Below are 12,456 nucleotides of genomic sequence, written 5' to 3'. Positions count from 1 at the left end.
CAGTGCTAATGTAAGCCTACTTGTGTCAAAAAGATTATTTTTAAAAAGTTCTTCCTCATCTCAGTCCTGAATGGCTTACTCCATATTCTTAGGCTGACAGGTCTGGACGTCCCCAACATCGGGAACGTTCTCTAAGCAGAATACAGTCCAGCTCTCTATTTTCGCAATCCTCTGTTATTGTCTCAAATGAACAATTTGCCATATTTATTTTTTATTTGCGAACAGGGATAGTGATTTATTTCTCAACTGGCCCAGCAATGTGTAAAGATGCAAGTACCCCAGACAGGGATCTTAGGTTCACACCTAGGTACAGGAATTTGAAGAACTCATGGGTCTCAGTAAGTGTCAGTGCAACTCAGCAATTATGAGGAAGTAAATACACCCAAACAGAAGAAGTTTCAAAAGGACATAGATTTCAATTTGGCCATTATACTAGTAATTTAAAGACACAAACAAGAATTTAAACAATTAGCATTTAGTGGGAGAAAACATGCTTCTAAACCCCAGTGACTATAGGCCTAAATTTCTCAATCTCTCTTCGCAATACAAGTCCTCCAACCCTGGGATCAATCTGGTGAACCTTCTTTGAACCGCCTCTAATGTATTTACATCCTTCCTCAAGTAAGGGACCAAACTGTGCGCAGTCCTCCAGATTCAGTCTCACCAATGCCCTATACAGTTGCAACAGCACTTCCCTATTTTTACACACAATTTCATTTACAATGAATGCCAAAATCTCATTTGCCTTCTGCTTTTGAAAACTCACCATTATTCTTAGAATTCCCCCTATACCAAAAAGGGCCGACATTCTAAATGGTGAACAGGGAATCTCACTCCCTGACTCCGATGCAGGCTTCAGTGGGTGCTATTCAGGTCAAACTATATTTTCAGGTTATCCCCCGGTATAACCCATACCTTCACCGAAGATTTTATCTACTTACCACTTAGTAGCATCGATGTCCTGGGTCCTGCATTGCTAAGTAAGCAAAGTAGACTTTAGGAAAAAAAAACACTTTTTCAGGTTAACTTAAGTTATTGTATTACTATATTTTTTCTTTTAAAAGCTGCAAACACTTTCTTTGCAGAAAGGCAAAAAGATCTTGCTTCTGGATCCTGCTGGTTGGTTGAAGGGACCTTCAGGCCCAACTTGACAATCAATCTTCTTTAAATTCTGGTCTTCTTGGGATGTATTCGCTGGTTAGCTCTGTTGCTGCGTCTTGTCGATCCATGTACTGAGCTATAAGAGCTGGCTCTGCTGGCTATCTCTAAGCTGACTCTGACTCCTGTTTAAATTCTAGTCTTCCTTAGATGTATCGCTGTTTAAGCTCGGCTGCTCGTCTTGTCTTTCCCATGACCGAGCTGTATATGCTTCTCTTCTCTCTCTGAGTTCTCCTCCCCTCCTGTTGCTGGTCTGCTTCTGCTCCCTGGGTTTATATTCTCTTTTTACCAATTATTACGTTTTTTGAGCCTTATTGTAAATTAACTTATTTCACTTTGATTGTTAAAAAGTATCTTTGATGTAAACATTCTAATACAACTAAGTATTCATTTTGGGCATGGCCTCACCTCTCAGATCTGATTACATTGTCCTTTGTGGTTCAAAGTTCCTTTGTTTTCAATAGAGGTGTTACTTTTAATTCTGTGATTTCGAATTGTTTAATTTTCCAATTGTCCCCAGCTCATAACTTTGCCTTTGATTTTGACTTTAAATTATGTTTCTTGTAGACAGGTCGTCTCCAATTTTCTTTTAATTGACTTGATGTTAGTAGAATTTCAGACTTAGAATTGACACCAAATTCGACTGAACATATCCATCCTTTCCAGCTGTTTACTAAGAGAGTTAATTTCAATGAAGGTGTGGAACCTTTGCTTTTAGCTGTATGCTAAAATTTCACTTGGTTATGACTTGAAAGACCTGCCTGTTTTAAACATTCGTCACTTAATTCAATTGAAACTCTCATCCATGCTTTTCCAGATACTTCCTAAAATAGTTACATTCAATGAAGGTGTGAGCCATTGTGTTTAGCTTAATACAAGAATCCTATGTGTTTGCTAAACCGGCTTGTGAGATATAATCTGCATTTTATAATCCTGCTCTTTGCAGCTGCTATTAACCTTTTGTGGGATCTTTCCCTGTGTTCTCTCATGTTTCTCTCAGACCAGATATTACCAGACTTCCATGTTTCAAATGACACATTTTTCTGTATTTTCAAGAACACTTCCTTATTGGCTTTGAAAGCAGACCAAGGCAGGCCAGCAGCATGGTTCAATTCCCGTACCAGCCTCCCCGAACAGGCGCTGGAATGTGACTAGGGGCTTTTCACAGTAATTTAATTTGAAGCCTACTTGTGACAACAAGCGATATTCATTTGATTTCATTTTATTACCTGCTACCCCAAAGCATTTTGAAGTTGCTCTCCATTTAGATAAGTTGCCTTTTTATTCCTCCGATGAAAATGGATAACTTCACATTTATCCACATTAAATTCCATCTGCCACATTTTGGCCCACTTACCTATCTAATCCATATCTGTTTGTACATTTCTTATTTCCTCATTGCAACTTGCTTTCCTACCTATTTTAGTGTCATCAACAATTTGACTGTAGTACATCCTATCCCCGCATCTAAGTCATCTCTGTGGAGCAGCAGTCATCTCTGGTGCAATTGGTTAGCACGTTCGGCTGTTAAGCGCGAGGTTGGTGGTTCGATCCCACCCAGGAATGAAGTGGCTTTGGGGGCAGTACAGTAGGACAGTGGTTAGAACTGCTGCTTCACAGTGCCCTGGGTGACTGTCTGTGTGGAGTTTGCACTTTCTTCCCGTGTCTGCGTGGGTTTCCTGCGGGTACTCCAGTTTCCTCCCATAGTCTAAAGATCTGCAGATTAAGTAGATTGGCCATGATAAATTGCCCCTTAATATCCAAAGATGTGCAGGTTAGGTGGGGTTACAGGGATAGGGCACGGTAGTGGACCTAGGTTGGGTGCTCTTTCAAAGGGTCGCGTCAGACTCAATGGGCTCAATGGCTTCCTTTTGCAAAAAAAAGAAGAAAAAGGGCGACACGGTGGCACAGTGGTTAGCATTGCTGTCGGACAGCGCCACGGACCCGGGTTCAATTGCGGCCTTGAGTGGCTGCGTGGAGTTTGCACTTTCTCCCCATGTCTGCGTGTGTTTCCTTCGGGTGCTCCGGTTTCCTCCCACATTTCAAAAATGTGCAGGTTAGGTGGATTGGCCATGCTAAATTGTCCCTTAATATCCAGGGATGTGTAGGTTCGGTTAATCCCGTACCATCCTCCCCGAATAGGCGCCGGAATGTGGCGATTAGGGGCTTTTCACAGTAACTTCATTGAAGCCTACTCGTGACAATAAGCAATTTTCATTTCATTTCATAAAGGGATACAGGAATAGGTTGGGAAAGTGGGCTTGGATGGAGTACTCTTTCAGAGGGTGGGTGCAGACTCGATGGGCTGAATGGCCTCCTCCTGCACTGTAGGGATTCTATTCTATGATTTCTTAATATAGATTGTAAATTGATGGAGTCCGAGGACCGAACCCTGTAGCATACCACTAGTTACAGCTTGCAAAACAGAAAATGACCCATTTATCCGCACTCTCTGCTTTCTGTTGGTTAGCCAATCCTCTATCATAGCTAATATATTACCCCATACCCCGTGTGATCTTACCTTCTGGAGGTCTACAGGACCCCCATTATCCACTTTGCTTGTCATATCATCGGAGAACTCCAGCAAATTAGTTAAACATGATTTACTCTTCAGAAAATCTTGCTGAACCTGATGAATTGTGTTTTGACTTTCCAAATGTCCTACTACTACTTCCTTAATAATGGATTCCAACAGTTTCCCAACAACAGACATTAAACTAGCTGGTTTATAGTTTCCTACTTTCTGTTTTCTCCCTTTTTGAACAGGAGTGTTACATTAATCTTTTTCCAATCCACTGGAACCTTTCCCGCATCCAGGGAATTTTGGAATATTGTAACCAATGTCTCCACTATCTTTGGTGCCACTTCCCTTGAGACCCTAGGATGTATGCTATCAGGTGAACTTGTCTGCCTTTCACCACAGTAGTTTGCTCAGTACTTTTTCCCTCTTGATAGTGATTTTCAAGTTCCTCCTTTCCAACAACCTCCACATCACCTGTCACTATTGGAATGGTTCTCGTGTCCTCCACCATGAAAACTGAGGTAAAGTATTGATTTAGTGTCTCTACCATTTCTGTGTTCCACATGATGAACTCCCCAGTATCGTCCTCTAAGGCAGGATTTTTCAAACTCAGGGTCGCGACCTGTGGGCGGGTCATACATGGGTGTCGGGAGGGTTGTGAAGCAAATGGTTACGGCGTTCCTGATCGCAGGAAAAGCGCCTAACTGCTGCAACTGGCTTTTAAGAATGCTGGCTGCGATTGGCTTTCAAGAATGCCAGCCGTCCCGTGCTTGTGTGCCCCCTCAGGCGAATCCACCAGTGCACAATCCCAGAGCTCAACGAGGCAGACCACCGCCTTCTGATGTCAGCGCACTGCCCCAGGACCAAATTTAGAAAAAAAAAATGGAGTCTTTCTGCCAGAAGCGGCAGCAGAGAGCAGGTCATGCATCCAACATATACACTGATGTCACGCCCATGCTTTCGGCACGAATTCACAGAGGAGAAATTCCTACATTTTGTAGCTGCCTACAACAAGGCAACAGTACGGTGAAGAGCTGAGGATGGGTTATTTCGTAATAAGGCAGAGAGGACCAGAGACACAAACTGGCCGGGATCTCCCAACTAAATCTGCTGGAGAGAGCAACCCATGAGAGTCCATGGCAGGACAAAGCACTGCTGGTGTGAGCTCCAGGTCTTCTGGTGAACTACCCATTAATTAGCCGAAATAAGGAACAAAGCCCATGAGCTTTATTAATTGTGCCAATGTAAATCAGGATGCAAGCCCATGTGTGTTATCTGGTGGGAAGTACTGGCAAATGATAGTTTAAAACACTCAAAACTTAAAAGGCATTTAAAGACTAAGCATGGCGAGTTCGAGAACCAACCTCTTGAACGTTTTCAAAGGATGTAGCGAGAACTTAAATCGCCAGCTGAAGTCCTTAGAACATTGAATGACAAAGCAAGTGAGATTGTGCACATTCAGATACAAAGCCTTAAAGTTTGTCTTATTATTAATTTTCCTTACTCTTGTGTGATTCCCTGGTGTTATATGACGTTTACATACTCTGCTACTTCCTTTCATTATCAGGTAACAATTAGCCTCATCATTAACCTGTACTTCTACCTTCTCCTTACACTTTGATTTTTTAAATTTCTACGCAACTGAACTTTCCCACACTATTTAGTTAAAAGCCCTATCTACAGCCCTAGTTGTTTGATTTGCCAGGACACTGCCCCAGCATGGTGCAAGTAGAGCTCCCCCTTTCTCCAGTACTGGTGCCATTGTCCCATGAATTTGAACCCATTTCTCCCACATCAATCGTCGAGTATGGGAGACTCAATGTCCTCATGGACTCTCTATTGATTGATGGTGACCAAGTAGTTTAGATTTTATTTTTCTAGGTAGGATTGAAGGGTGAGCTTGGATTTTAGTTTCACGTTTCGATTCCCTCGTAATTAGAACTAGTGGAGGTTTTGATAATTCCACCAAATTTTACTTTACAAATGATTTGGTGATTTTAACCAGCAATTCGAGGGTGTCATTCAAAAATCTGTTTGTTTCTTGTAAACACATGGCACTCGACACCATGTTGTTGAGTATTGAGCTGTTGTTGCTATGGATTAGAGTTCAGTCTAATTCTGTATTATTTTTGATGAATTTTCAACTGCATCACAGCTAAAGAAAAAAGTGTCAACTAAAATTTACACCTGTTACAACAACTAGGTGTGATCAGTTCTTGTAGCTCTTTGGCTACATGACAGAAAATAAAAGTACATTCCATTGATGGAATCAATGATTTTCTGTGACTTTCTAACTCTCTCCTGGGGTGAGAGCAATGAATAATTAACAAGATCTTCCACTCTTGAATACTGTCTCGTGATCCCTCTTGTAAAGAAAAAATATTGAAAGATGAGGAAAACATTTTGCAAGTTTGGCTCAGATACCCTTTACAGTTGAATATTGCTGTCCAGGCTCAAACATGCAGACGAGTTACTTGGTTAAGGCATCGGAGGATTGCCTGTGGTTAGGAACCCACACCAGAAAACATTTTCAGGAGAAAGAGAGTTCAGGAGGAAAGGTATTTTACAATAATCCCCCACTAGTTTATATCAGTCAAATCCCAAGTTCAATTCATCTTCCTCGTCGTCTTCACTTAGCTGATTTTGAGAGAAGTAGGGTGCTAAACGTTAGCTACTGAAATGCAGAGAGGGACATTCACTCGGCTTCTTTCCTTTGATTGCTGCAAAATGTCTTCAGCTGAAAATCTACCATTTGGTTAGCTGCTGGCACTCACATTTTAGCCCAACGCCAGTAATGTTTTGATCACCAAGATACCAAGTGGAGGCAGTAACACAGTGGTATTGTGTCTGGACTAGTAATCCAGAGGCCCAGGGTAATGCTCTGGGGACATGGATTTGAATCCGACCAGGGCAAATATTGGATTTTGAATTCAATTAAAATCTGGAATTAAAAGTCTAATGACGACCATGAAACCATTGTAATTGTTGTAAAAACCCATCTGGTTCACTGATGTCCTTTGGGGAAGGAAATCTGTCATCCTTGCCTGGTCTGGCCTACATGTGACTCCTGACCAACATCAATAAGTGCTCTCAGGGATGGACAATAAATGCTGGTCCAGCCAGTGACGTCCACATCCCATGACTGAAAACAAAAGTGACATCTAGGGACAACCTTCAGAGGAGGGCAAAAAAAAAATAGGGCAGCTTGATTTTGTTGCATGGTAAATGTGGCTCTGGAAGGTCAATTTTATCATTCTCAATCTTGTGCAAAGTTGCAGTAATGTCCTGCCATCAGCACCATCATCTGTTGCTACTCTTGAAATCTAATTTAAAAGTTTTAAATAAAATCAACACTCAATTTTTTTTAATGCCCATAATGCACTTGTGGTGATATGCCTGTGAATAATATTACATGCACTCAGCAGTGCAATCTCCCACTAAGAGGTGACGTCACACATCAGTCATGTGACATCCGACTAGAGGCAGAACGTTATAAGCTGTACACCAGGCAGTCGCACATAAAGGTAGTTCCAGGAGAGTCTAATGTAACTCAGTCATAACTTGGTCTGTATAGCATTCTGATTGTTACCTTACCACGTGTTCATCAAAAAAAAATCATCATTATAGTTAAGTCACCAGCTGCTCTGTAGAATCATTGCAAGCCAAGATCACGGAACACAACAGCACAACTGCTGTTGTGCTCCGTAATCTTGTCTTGCAATGATTCTACAGAATCTTGTCTTACAATGATTCTATAGTTCTTCATTGAGGACATTTTTGAGTGTAACAATGTTGCAGATTTGAACTGAGCTCTTAAGGGTAGGCTCCTATTGCAAAGATCCCACACAAAATAACCAAGTACAATTACAACGGTATGGACCCACAGTTGAAGAAGTGCAACTGAATTTGGGGGATTGTATTCCACATTTCCATTTGTTCATATTTAGAATCAATAGTTTCTGGCAGCAAATGTTGTCAAAACTCAACTTTTATAACATGTGATTTGAGGATTTTATCTGGTGTTCTTCGGGTGTAATTCAAGGAGTCAGTTCATTTTCCCATAAATGACATGAAATGTTGTAACTGCAGGAAAAGGTGACAAAACAGATGTTACTTCATCAGTGGTTTGAATGTTAATGATGGTATAATGAAGTACAATGAAAAAAAGGTAAAGTCGCCATAGTCCCAGATGACACTAGGCTGCCTTCCCCTTTGAGTGGGAGAGCTGACTGGTGGTGATTTAACCTGAGGATCACCACACCTAAGGTTGAGAAGGTTGAGAAGACAGGACCTTCGTGAGTAACTATTATGAGTATAATGATGTATCTAACCATGGAGCCATATAGTGGCTTGATTTCTTACACACCCAATCTCGGGCATGATCCAGAAATCAGACCTCCTCCTGCAGGCAGAGGAAATTTGGAAATCTTATTGCTTCTGGTGTACTCTGTATTCTCTTAGACCATAAGACCACGTAATATAGGAGCAGAATTAGGCCATTCGGCCCATCATGTCTATCATGGCTATGCTCCTCATCCCCATTCTCCAACTTTTTCCCCATAACTCCTGATCCCCTTATTAATCAAGAAATTCCCTTATTAATCAAAACACCCGGGGTGTGATTATCCATTTTGCCAGTGCCTGGAGGTTTCCCGATGGCGTGGAGCTGGCCCACAATGGAAAACCCTATTGACCGGCCAGCGTAATGGAGAATCCCGCCGGTAGGTCGGGGCAGAAATGTGGTGTGGCAGGACGGAGAATCCAGCCCCAGATTTTTGCTTCATCTGCTGCTACCTCCAGGGTTACAGACCAAGAGCTAGAAGGTAGAATTAGCAGGTTAATTCTTTCTTAGAACTTAAGAACTAGGAGCAGTAGCAGGCAATTTAGCCTTTCGAGCATGTTCCACTGTTCAATACGATCATGGCTGACCTCTTCATGACCTCAACTCCACTGCTTGCCCGTTCTCTGTACCCATTCAACCCATTACAAATTAAATATATGTCTAACCCCTCCTTAAATTCAATCCAGTATCCCAGCATCCACTGCACTCAGGGATAGCGAATTCCACAGACTCACAACCCTTTGGGAGAAGTCATTTCTCCTCATCTTTGTTTTAAATTTGCTACCCCTTATCCTGAGACTATGACCTCTCATTCTAGAATACCCCACAAGAGGAAGCATCTGTTCCATGTCTACTTTACCCACATCTCTTATCATATATACCTTAATTTGATCTTCCCTCATTCTTCTCAATTCTACAGTGTTTGGCCTAAACTGCTCAATCTCTTTTCACAAGGCAAACCCCTCAACTCTGCAATCAATCTAGTGAACCTCCTCTGAACTGCCTCCAATGCCACCACATCTTTCCTCAACTAAGGGGATCAAAATGCACAATACTCCAGGTGCGGTCTCACCAATGCCTTGTACGGTTGCAACAATACTTCCTTACCTTTAAACTCTGTTCTTTTAGCTAGAAATACCTGCATGCTAGTTTTCTGCGTCTCAGGCACGAGGACACCCAGATTCCTCTGCACTGGAGCACCCTGAAGTCTCTCCCCATTTAGATAATAAGTTGCCTTTCCAGTTTTCCGACCAAAATGGATGACTTCACGTTAAGATCCAGCTGACAAAGTTTGGCCTACTCACCTAACCTATCTATATCCATTCGTGAGGTCCTTGTGTCCTCATTGCAACTTACTGTCCCACTTATTTTAGTGTCATCTGCAAATTTGGCTATAGAATCTTCTATCCCTGTATACAAGTCATTAATATTGATTGTAAAAAGTTGGGGCCCAAGGACTGAACCCTGTGACATCCCATTAGTTACATCTTGCCATCCAGAAAAAGACCCATTTATACCGACTCTCTATCTTCTGTTCGTCAGCCAGTCTTCTGTCCAAATTAATAAATTACACCTAACCCCGTGTGATCTAACCTTGTGTATGAACCTTCTGTGTGGCATCTTATCAAACGCCTTCCAGAGGTCCAGATGTTCTACATCTACAGGATCCCCATTATCCACTAGGTTTGTTACACCTTCCAAGAACTCTAGCAAATTAGTCAAACATGACTTACCCTTCATAAAACCATGCTGAAATATCCTAATATTACTCATGGATTCTAACAATTACCAACAACAGATGTTGAAGTAATGGGTCTGTAATTTCCTACATTCTGCCTACCTCCCTTTTTGAATAAGGGTGTTGTGTTTGCATTTTTCCAATCCACTGGAACCTGTCCTGTGTCCATGGAATTTTGGAATATTACAACCAATGGATCCACTACCTCCACTGCCACTTCCTTTAACACCCTTGGATCTGGACCATCAGGCCTTGGGGGACTTGTCTGCCTTCAATCCCAATAGTTTGTTGCGTACTGTTTCCCTATCAATGCTGATTGTTCTAAGTTCTACCCTTTCTATTACCTCTGAATTACTTGTTCCTATAGGGATGGTACAAGTGTCCTCCACTGTGAAAACTGAGGCATAATATTGATTTAGCATCACTGCCATTTCTGTGTTCCCCACTATTAACTCTCCGGTTTCATCTTCCAAGGGACCAACATTCACTTTAGCGACTGTCTTGCCTTTTATGTACTTAATAGAAGGTTTTGCTATCCTTTTTGTTATTTAGCACTAGCTTTCTTTTGTAATTTACCTGGGCTCTTTTTATCACTTTGTTAGTAATCCTTTGTTTATGCTTGAAGTTTCCTTCTTGGTGACTGGATGTAGAGTGACATTGATCAGCTATCTAACTGTAGGACATATGTAGCCCAGTGATATCTGTACTAACAGAGAAAGACAGACGATGTAAAAAGCTGAGGAACATGTTAACATTACTATTCTGATAGAGACCAATTCCCCAATTCCCCATCCTTAGATTTGCCTCGATAATATGCTGCAGAAGTTTCTTCAGTGAGCATGTTCGAGCAGTATCAAGCTTATTTCTTCCTCCTGTGAGATAAATGCGCCATTTAAAATTTTATTTTCTATAATCTGAAAATCAATTTAACTGGAGGAAGGAAGAAATTGAACATAGTAATTAGATCTTGCATGACCATTATTCACAAACTTGAAATGTTTTTAACAATGGCCTCACCTGTGTGGATGATTTATGAGGTCCTTTTTAACACAAACGAATGAAGCTGCACAATGTATTGAAAGTAGTGATGAATTTTTGTCCTCTGTAATATGTCCCATAACTTAATGCACGCTGTGATACAATAAATATTTGCAATTAATGTTGCGATCTTCATTGGTATTTGCAAGAGAAAGCTAAATGATTTATGCACACTTTCCAGCAATTTTCATCCTTTTTATTAATATGATTCCTTTGCATTCAGATCCCCCTGTATTGTAGATACCCCTGCTTGCCTGTTCACAGCACCGACTTATTCGTTCCTGGGACGGCACCTCAAAATGATGGCATTCCTTTTCTCTGCTGGGGCCCGTTCCTCCGACACGCTTTTAAAACTCTTCAATAAAATATTATTCTATTTTAACTCTTCCATCTATCTTCAGAGACAGAAGGATGATGGGGCCAGGTGATATTTTAGAAGGGACCGTTGAATGGATTGTGAATAAAGTCACGATGATCTGTACTTTCATATGGAAATCCTCTGCTTCCAACAAATGTACATTATTTGGCACTGATATCATTGGTGATTCAATCTCTCCAGTGTTTTTTAAATTTTCACTTGGTCTAGATCCTACTGCATAATCATACACCTTTCCCAATCCGTTATCATTTATTCTGTCTGCAATCCCATCCATTTAAGTCATGTTTTGGATTTGGTTTTTCTCACCTTATTTCATATTGTATTTTTATATCATTTCTAAGCCTCTGGATCCCACATCTGTCCAGAATGGATTTCAAAGTGATCCATTTTTACTTTCAACTTATTGATCCATTTCCCATCCAAAGGCAGAACAATACAAGGAAACAGGCATTCTGAAATTTACACAGAGCCAGGGTTTCACTTGCAAAGAGATATTTTTTATTCTCCAATTATTGTAATGTGAAGAGGCAGTGGCGTAATGGTATTATTCCTGGACAAGTAATCTAGAGACCCAGGATAATGCTTTGGGGACCCCTGGATTCAAATCCCACCATGGCAGATGGTGAAATTTGAATTTTAAAAAAATCTGGAATTAAAAGCCCAATGATGGCCATTGCTGATCATTGTAAAAACCCACCTGGTTCAACTCATGCCCTTTAGGGAAGGAAATCCATTATCCTCACCTGGTCTCGCCTACATGTGAATCCAGATCCACAACAATGTGGTTGATTCCTAAAAAGGAAAAGGCAAAGGAAAATCCAAAGAGCTTTTCCAGATACATAATGGGTAAAAGGGTGACCAGGGAGAGGGTAGGGCCTCATAAGGATAAACAAGGTCATCCATGTGCAGCTTCACAAGTCATGGGAGAGAACCCAAATGAATATTTCTCGTCACAATTTATTGTTGAGAAAGGCTTGAATGTTAGGGAAATTGTGGAAGTAAAAAGTGATGTCTTGAGCAGCGTACATATTACAGAGAAGGAAGCGCTGGAAGTATTAAACCGCATCAAGATAGATAAATCCCCGGGACCTAATGGAATGTATCCCAGGACGTTGTGGGAGGCTAGGGAGGAAATTGCCGTCCCCCAGCTGAGATGTTTGAATCATCAACAGCCACAGGAGAGGTGCCTAAAGATTGGAGGGTTGCAAATGCTGTGCCCTTGTTTAAGAAAGGCTGTAGGGAAAAGCCTGGGAACTACAGACCGGTTAGCTTTACTTCTG

At 41.3% G+C, this 12,456-nt stretch overlaps 1 protein-coding gene across 1 annotated transcript in view; it reads left to right on the top strand.

Annotated features, from left to right (window-relative positions):
- The window catches only part of LOC119953293 (dynein heavy chain 9, axonemal-like), a 686,444-nt gene that overhangs the window by 1,132 nt on the left and 672,856 nt on the right, over positions 1–12,456 (top strand). The gene's annotated exons all lie outside the window — the stretch shown is intronic.

The sequence above is a fragment of the Scyliorhinus canicula genome, chromosome 18, assembly GCF_902713615.1.
Source record: "Scyliorhinus canicula chromosome 18, sScyCan1.1, whole genome shotgun sequence".
Classification (NCBI taxonomy): domain Eukaryota; kingdom Metazoa; phylum Chordata; class Chondrichthyes; order Carcharhiniformes; family Scyliorhinidae; genus Scyliorhinus; species Scyliorhinus canicula.
This window is presented reverse-complemented; position numbering and strand designations above follow the sequence as displayed.